This window comes from Mustela nigripes, chromosome 5 (assembly GCF_022355385.1).
Source record: "Mustela nigripes isolate SB6536 chromosome 5, MUSNIG.SB6536, whole genome shotgun sequence".
Classification (NCBI taxonomy): domain Eukaryota; kingdom Metazoa; phylum Chordata; class Mammalia; order Carnivora; family Mustelidae; genus Mustela; species Mustela nigripes.
The window spans coordinates 133,611,214-133,620,613 of NC_081561.1; positions in this window are offsets into that span (position 1 = coordinate 133,611,214).

Genomic DNA, 9,400 nt, shown 5'->3' on the forward strand with positions numbered 1-9,400 from the left:
CATGTCCCATATTCATTGACCACATGCCCTCGAATCATTGCCTGTTCACTTTCTGTTAACCATCCTGTGGGTCTGGCTAGAATGTATGGCTCCGGAGGGCAGAAACTGTCTTGTGCTCTTGCAGTTCACCCTCTACCCATCCGCATGCTCTGCTTGTCACAATGAACAGAATGCTTGTCACATGAACACACCCGGCAGCAGTGGACACACTGCATGGTCTGGAGAATTTGCCATTGTCCCTAAACCTTGGACAGCTGGAGGGGAAGCAGGTTGAGGATCCGGAGCCGAGGATGGAGGGATGGAGAAGGGACGCTCCTCCCTCTCGCAGCCCCGCCCTTCTCAGGGTTCCTTGTGGTGTCACAGAGCCTGGGGGACTTAAAAGGATCTTTTCCCCCCATCCGGCCCCACCTGTTTCCCTCAGCGGTGCTCACTCTCTTTGCTCCGTTCCACGCTCCTGACTCAGTTCAGACCTGGACAGCCTGGTTTCATTTTTATGCTCCGCCTTCTTATTTTTCTCCTTGTACTTAATGTGTTGAAGAAACAAGATGGTCTTAGAGAATTTTCATATTTAGGACTTGGCTGTTTGAATCCCTGTGCCTGTTTCTATTGTTCTGCTGACAATATTTTCTATAAACCAGCTTTTAGATTTGGAGACTTGATTAGTTTTCAATTCGATTTTGGTTTTGTAAAGTTACTTCTTTTTGGTGTTGTAAATCCGTATCCTATTATATTACATCAAAAGATCGGGCTGGATGTGGGTCCCTAGTACACATCAGAACTTGTGCACCTGTGGGCAAAGGACTGTGAGGAGCTATTCAGCTGCAATGACACAGACGGTGTCCCCTTCCCAGACGTTGTGGTGCTCTTGAGAAGCAGAAAGCTCAGGACCATCTTCCACAGGGACTGAGAAATTTACTCAAGAACAGGTCTACCAAAGAATCTTGAACTTTGTTTATTAATAGTTTTACCTCCATACACCTTTCAAATAAGAGTTGGTGCTTTCTACCTTCTTATGGATTCCTGTGCCAACTGAAACAAAGCTTCAGAATTAGCCAGAAGATGTGAAACTTTTTTTTCAAGGTTTGACAAATGAATAACATTTTGATGCGATTTCTATTTTCCAGAGCTATGACTGAACAAACAATGTCATTTTATAGCATTGCCAAATTACACATAAAATGAAAACCAATTCAATAAGTTGAATTTACAGAAGAATTTAAGAGCCCCAATGACTAAGTAATCCAACTTATCACTTTTGATGTTTAGAGGAAATGTTCAATGTTAGCGGTTATCAGAACTTGAAATATAATGACATAGAGTTTCAGGCAATAAATCCATCTGGTGGTCAGTTTTAAGAAGCAGAAACCTCACTGGGATTAACATGCAGGGATGTCAATGGGTGAAGCCCCTGTGAGAATAATAGTGGAAGTGTGGGGCGTCTTCGAGACCATTCAGATCAAAGTGGTTCCGACTCCAAGTGCAGGAGGAGCAGAGTTTGTGTGATGGCATCCCGTACTGCCATCTAGTCTAGGGAAAGTCCCTCAAGGTCTCAGGAGAGTCTGTAAGGAGAAGTGGGCCATCAGAGGAGTCCCATGTCTCCCAGGAAGAGGCCCGCCTTAGCACCCTGTCAGGCTGGGAGCAGCCCTAGGGAGAGTGACCTTAGTGCATCCATAGCAATGAGCTTCAGAGTGTGGCCCGGGGCCCGTGGTCAAGTGAGTGCCCTGTAGTTGAAGACCTGAGGGCCACGTTCTTATGGCCACCATAGCACAAGCTAGATAACCCCTCAGTTTGGGAATGGAAGTTTTTTTTTAATATTAGTATTGCAGGGGAGGATAAATAATTTTCACTCTTCCCTTCTGTCATAAGACAAATTAACCCTGTCATAAGACAGATTAACAAAACCCCTGTCAAAACCCCTGTCATAAGACAGATTAACAAAAGAGAAAGAAACATACGTTTGTTACTATGTACACCTCATGTGCCATGGGAGAGGCCCAGGGTAAAAATAGCTTCTGAGGCCATTTAGAATTGTCTTAAATACCATCTGAATAGAGAAAGGGGAGCAGGGATACAGGCCTCTCAATGAAATGGCAGCAGTGATCCTAGGGAAACATACAATAAACAAATCAAGAGAGATTGGAAACTGAAAGAAAGAGAGAGAGAGAAAGAGAGAGAGGGAGAATATAAACAGCCAGGTGAACAGAACACAGCAATAAGTATCTCCTGGGTGTATTTTGGTCTGTTTGTTAGAAGAAACTACATCCCAACATTGTAAAGGGAGAAAAACTTACATATATACAAATATACTAGTGCATACTATGCAGGATAGAATGTAATGGTAAATATAAAAATCAAGGAAGAGTTTTAAAAAATAGACTATAAACAGACAGATGAAGAGAACAGAGCCATACACTAGATTCTGTGTGTATTTTGGTCTGTTAGAAGAAACTGCATCCCTAAATTGCAGAGAAACATACAATGAAAGGATAGAATGTAACTGTAAAAATGAAAAAAAAAAGGAGTTGATAAAATAAGAAATTGGTTGAAAAGGAAAGAAAAAAATAAATTAAATTAGAAAGACTAAGGCATCATGAGAAAAAAAACCCATGAATTCTATATACTATTTTCCCCTAGCACTGGAGTTCTGTGGTTCTCATTGATCAGTAAACTTGGTCTTGGCCGGATGTTCTTGCTGATTTTCTGGGTGAGGGGCCTGTTGCATTGATTCTCAAGTGTCTTTTCCCAGGGCAGAATTATACTTCCCTTGCTAGGGGGCCAACCTAAGTCTCTGCTCCAGATTGCTCTCTGTGGCTTCTGTTCTCTGAAGGGTTTCTTGATGCTTTAGAAGATGAAAATGAACCAAGAAGCCTCCTGAACTGAGTCTCCTTTCCTCTCCGCACCCTCAGGAAGAAGCAATCAATCACTCCCATCTCCCTGGTCTCTGTTGTCTGCATTCCTCTCTGCTTACCCAGCCTGTGATGGACTGTTTCTTACTCAGGGACACAACCCCATTCTGAGTCTCTGAACCCTACAGACCCATGCAGTGTGCTCCTGCCCTACTCTTCATGGAGAGGAAGGGTGATCTCACATGGTTCTTCACCTGATGGGCCCCTGCTTGGAGAGCAGGTGTCATGGTTTGGTGTATATGGCAACATGTGTCTGAGAGGCCACTGCTGGGGTCTCTGATTGCAGTTGGCTTCCCTGCTCCACTGCTTGGGAGCTCTGCCACACTCAGGCACACTTATTCTTTATGTGACCTGGGGGATCCCAAGACCACACTGTCCCAACTAGAATTCTGCCCCACTTCAGAAACCGGGTGCCTTTCAGGCAGGGTGGTCCCTCACCACAATAGACTCTAAAAGTTCGAACTCTGCTCTGCTGCTCTCACACTTTTTGATAGCTGACTTCTGGAGGCTCCCCCTCTCCCCAGTGGCTTATCTTTCCATATATCACCTGGGATTCACTTCTCCACACCTCTTGCCTTGCAGAAAGTGGTTGCTTTTCTAGTTGTAGAATTGCAGCAATTCTTTTCTTAGATCTCTGGTTGAGTTCCTAAGTGTTCAGAATGATATGATAGCTATCTAGCAGAATTCCAGGGACAAGACATATCTAAAGCCTCCTAACTCTCTGCCATCTTGGACTCTTCCCCTCCCAAAGGAAAGATTAATACCTATAATATTTGGCTCTGAAAACAAGGTGGACTGGATTCTGTAAGCTGATTCTGGAGCCTGGATGTTTAGAATTCAGTTGACTTGGAACACCTGGGTGGCTCAGTTGGTTAAGCATCTGGCTCTTGATTTTGCCTGAGTTCATAAGCTAACCATCCTGGGATGGAGTCCTGCACATGGTTCCATGCTGAGCAGATCCTGCTTGCCCCTCTCCCTCTGGTCCTCCTCATCTTCTCTTTCTCTCAAATGAATACATAAAATCTTAAGAAAGAAATCTGCTGACCTAGCACAAGGTGAGCCAGGAGCATGTCAGTGCAAATAATAGCTAGTTTATGCTTGACAGGAGCCCATGCAGAGAGGCAACAAGAAAATGGCAGCTTATATAATGATGGGGTGATAAGGGGGACAGAGCTATTCATATGGATTTTGGAGTGGGTTGGGGGACTTCTTAGAAAATGAGGGAGGGCCATTTTCCCCCTACATACCCCAGCATAAACATGAGGCCATCTTGGTGTTGGGGTTAAACAGACACTTGCTACCTAACTGGCAGGTTGTGTGCCGCATCCATGATTTATGATGGCTCACCCATTCTGTGCTTGCTGGCCTTGGCCCTGGCTCAGGCCAAATGTTGTTAAAGCAGTGGGTGTGCACAGGCATATCATGCCCAGCAGCCAAGGCGCCACAGCTGCCCTGCACCACCCCCAGTTATAGCCCTGTGCTGAGTCACCTCTCCCATGCCACTAGGCGGAAGCATGTTCTCACCTGCTGTCTCCCACCAGGCCCAGCCATGCCCAGCTATCATCAAGCACTGTGCCCAGGCATAGACACACACATGACACATCCAGTCTCAGCCCTCAACTTCCCTGGCTTACAGTCCCCAACTGCCACTGTCCTCCAGGGGATCAGGCATAGGATGCATAGCCCAAAGCAAATTTTGCTAACACCACCACCCCACTCCTACATCCCCTGGTGGATGTGCTCCATCAGAACTGGTGTGTCTGGGTCCCACTAATACCATGGAGAGCAAGCATAGGCCACAACAGGCAGAGAGTCTGTGCAGGTGGCCCCCAAACAATAGCAAGTCATAAGCAATACACAAAGGATAATCTCCTAATGTGCTAGGTTCTGATGAACAGGGGATATTACTACACTGTAGGGCTCTCCAGCAACTTTTTCATGAAGTCACTACTTTCAAGAGCAGAAGACACAGCTGACTTTCTTGACACACAGAAACAAACACAGAGGGGCAGACAATATGAGGACATAAACTTATCCCAAATGAACGATCAGGATGAGGACACATCTAGAGATCCAAGTAAAACAGATACAAGTAACATGCCTGATAGAGAATTTAAAGCAATGATCATAAGGATACTGGACTTGAGAAGAGTGAAAGTTATGATCGAGATGCTGAACAGAGAGATAAGGAATAACACGACAGAGATAGAGGGCACAATAAAAGAAGTGAAAAACACACCTGATGGAATAAAGAGCAGGATGGAAGAGGAGAGGAATGAGTTAGTGACCAAGAAGAGAGAGTAATGGAAAGTAACCAAATTGAACAAAATAGAGAAGAAAAGAATTATGCAAAATGAGAATAGACTTAGGAAACTAAGAGACTCCATCAAACATGATAGCATTCTTATTAGGATAGTCCTAGAAGAAGAAGAGAAAAGAGGACAGAAAGTTTCTTGGAAGAAATAATAGCTGAAAACTTCCCTAAAACCTGGGGATGGAAACAGATATCCAAGTCCAGGAGGCACAGGGAATCTCCCCCAAATTAATAAAAGCAATCAAAATTAACAAAACTAATCAAAATTAACCAAATAGACTTTAATTATGAAGACCTATCATAATTAAATTGGCAAAATATGGTGATAAAGAAAAAAAAATTAAAGCAATAAGACAGAAGAAGACAAGAGAAAACCTATAAAGCTAGGAAAACCTTTTTCAATGGGAACTTTACAAACCAGAAGGGAATGGCATGATATATTCAAAGTGGGAAATGGGAAGAATCTGTAGTCAAGAATACTTTGACCAGCAAGGTTGTCATTCAGAACAGAAGGGGAGAGGAAGGGTTTCCCAAGTAAACAAAGCTAAAGGAGATCATGACCACCAAATCAGACCTGCAAGAAATGATAAAGGGGACTCTTTGAGTGAAGAGGAGAGACCAAAAGTGACAGTATAAAGGTAGGAAAATGTGAAGAGGAGAAAAGAATGGATTCATTAATTCATTTTTTATAATTTTTAAGAAATATTTATTTATTTATTTCTAGAGAATGTGCATGAGCAGGAGGAGGGGCAAAAGGAGAGGGAGAGAGAATCTCAAGCAGACTCCTTGCTGAGTGTGGATCCCGATGCAGGGCTTGTTCTCATCACCCTAAGATCATAACCTGAGCCAAAATCAAGAATTGGGTGCTCAACAGACTGAGCCATCCAGGTGTCACTAAATGACCTTCAATTTTATCTAGAATGCTCTATGAAGAAGAGGTATTATAAAATCCTAATGATACTCAAATATCAAAACCCACTAACAAATATGCAAAGAAAAAAGAAAAAGAGATCCAAATATATCACTAAAGAAAATCAGAAAAAGTGAAAGAGAAAGAATCAGAGAAAATCATCAGAAACAACAACAAACAAATAATATAATGACATTAAATGCATATCTAACAATAATTACTCTGAATGTAAATGGACTAAACACTCCAATCAAAAGACATATGGTGATGGAATGGATAAAAAACATCACCCATCTATATGATGTTTGCAGGAGACTCATTTTAGGCCTAAAGGCACCTTCAGATTGAAAATGAGGGAAAGAAAAACATCTATCATACAATGCATTGGCAGAAGAAAACCAGAGGAGCAATAGTTACATTGGACAAGTGGATTTCTATTTTATTTGTTATTTATTTTTAATAATCTCTACACCCAATATCGGGCTTGATCCTACAATCCTGAGATCAAGAGTCCCATGCTCTACAGACTGAGCCAGCCAGGAACCCCAAAGTAGACTTTTAAATTTTTATTCATTCATTTAAGATTTTATTTATTTGAGAGAGAGAGATAGAGAAAAAGAGAGAGTGAGAGAGGCAGAAGGAGAGGCAGGCTCCCCATTGAGCAGGGAGCCCAATATGGGGCTCAATCCCAGAACCCTGAGATCATGACCTGAGCTGAAGGCAGATGCTTTACTGACTGTCTGAGCAACCCAGGTCCACCACCAAAGTAGACTTTTAAAATAAAGACTGTAACAAGAAACAAAGAAGGATACATAAAAACAAAGGGGACAATCCAACAAGAATATATAGCAATTATAAATATTTATGCACCCAATATGGGAGCACCCAAATACATCAAGCAGTTAATAACAAACATAAAGGAACGAATACATAATAATACAATAATACTCACATCAATGGACAGATCACCTAAAGAGAAAACTGATCAAGAAAGAATGGCTTTGAATGACATATGGGAACAGAAGGACTTAATAGATATATTTAGAACATTCCATCCTAAAACAGTAGAATACATATTCTTTTCAGGTACATGTAGAACATTCTCCAGAAAAGGTCACATATTCGCCCACTAAACCAGCCTCAACAAATTCAAGAGGATTGAAGTCATACCATGCATCTTTTCAGTCCACAATGCTATGAAATTAGAAGTCAACCACAAGAAAAAAATCTGGAGATAGCAGAAATACATGGAGGTTAAGTATTACACTATCATAGAATGAATGGGTCAACCACGAAAGAAGAAATAAAAATTACATGAAAATGAAAACACTATAGTCCAAAGCCTTTGGGATGTAGCAAAAGCAATACAGGCAGACCTCAAGAAGCAAGAAAAATCTTGGGATGCCTAGGTGGCTCAGTGGATTAAGCATCTGACTCTTGATCTCAGCTCAGGTCTTCATTTTAGAGTTGTGAATTCAAGCCCCATGTTGGACTCCATGCTGGGTGTGGGGCCTACCTTAAAAAAAAAGAAGCAAGAAAAAGTTATCAAAAAACAACCAAACTTATACCCAAGGAAGCTAGAAAAAGGAAAGCAAATAAAATAAAAAACCAGGAGAAGGAAGGAAATAATAAGTATTAGGAGTGGTACATGGTTGCAATGGGATATTATTCAGCCATAAAAGAAAAAGTTATTAAAAAGAGTTATTATAAAGAGTTATTAAAAAGTTATTAAAAGTTATTAAGAAGTTATTAAAAAGAGTTATTATGAAAAGAAATGTTATTTTCATTTGCAATAACATGGATGGACCTGGAGGTTATAATGCTAAGCAAAATCAGTCAGAGAAAGACAAGTACCATATGAATTCACTCAAATGTGAAATTTAAGAAACAAAACAAACTAGGGGCGCCTTAATGGCTCAGTTAAGCTCTTGACTCTTGGTTTCAGCTCGGGTCATGATGTCAGGGTCCTGAGATGGAGTCCATGTTCAATGGGCATAGGGGCCCATGTTTAATGCAGAAACTGCTTGTCACCCCACTCTCTCTCTCTTTCTCTCATAAATAGATAAAATATTAAAGAAAGAAAGAAAGAAACAGGGGCTCCTGGGTGACTCAGTCGACTAAGCATCTGCCTTCACCTCAGGTCATGATCCTGTGGCCCTGGGATCGAGCCACACATCAGGCTCCCTGCTCAGTGAAGAATCTGCTTCTTTCTCTCCCTCTGCTCTTCCCCCCGTGATCTCTCCTTCTCTCTCTGCTCTCTCTCTCTTTCAAATAGATAAAATCTTAAAACAAATAAACCCCAAACGAGCAAATGTGGGGGAGAGGGAGAGAGAGCAAAGCCTAGGAAGAAACTCTTAATTATAAAAAACAAACTGACGGTTACCAGAGGGAAAGTGTTGGGGTTGGTGGGGGAAATAGGTGATGGGGATTAAGAAGCACCCTTGTGATGAGCACTGGGTGATGTATGGAAGTGCTGAATCACTGTATTGTACACCTGAAACTAAAATAACCTTGTATGTTAACTAACTGGAATTTAAATAAAAACCTTGGGGTTGCCTGGGTGGCTCAGTCAGTTAAGCCACTGATTCTTGATTTCAGGTCAGGACATAGACTGAAGGTTGTGAGATCTAGTCTCACTTTGGGCTTTCCACTGGGCCATGGAACCTGCTTAAGATTCTCTCCTTCTGGAGGAGGAGTCAAGATGGCAGAGAAGTAGCAGGCTGAGGCTAAATCAGATAGCAGAAGATCAGCTAGATAGCTTATCTAAACATTGCAAATACCCACAAATCCAATGGGAGATCTAAGAGAAGAAGAACAGCAATTCCAGAAACAGAAAATTAACCACTTTCTGAAACGTAGGACTGGCAGAGAAGTGAATCCAAGCGACGTGAAGATAGACCCTAGGGGGAGGGGCCGGCTCCTGGCAAGCGGTAGAACAACGGAGCAAAAAATTGGGACATTTAAAAGTCTATTCCGCTGTGGGACATCGCTCCACAGGCTAAACTGGAGTGAAGCCCACCCGGGGTCAGCGTGGCCTTAGGTGGCCTTGAGGTGCAATAAGAAATGGAGGCTCTCACTGCTAGGATAAATGAGGCAGAAGAAAGAATTAGTGATATAGAAGACCAAATGACAGAGAATAAAGAAGCTGAGCAAAAGAGGGACAAACAGCTACTGGACCATGAGGGGAGAATTTGAGAGATAAGTGACAACATAAAACAAAACAACATTAGAATAATTGGGATTCCAGAAGAAGAAGAAAGAGAGAGGGGC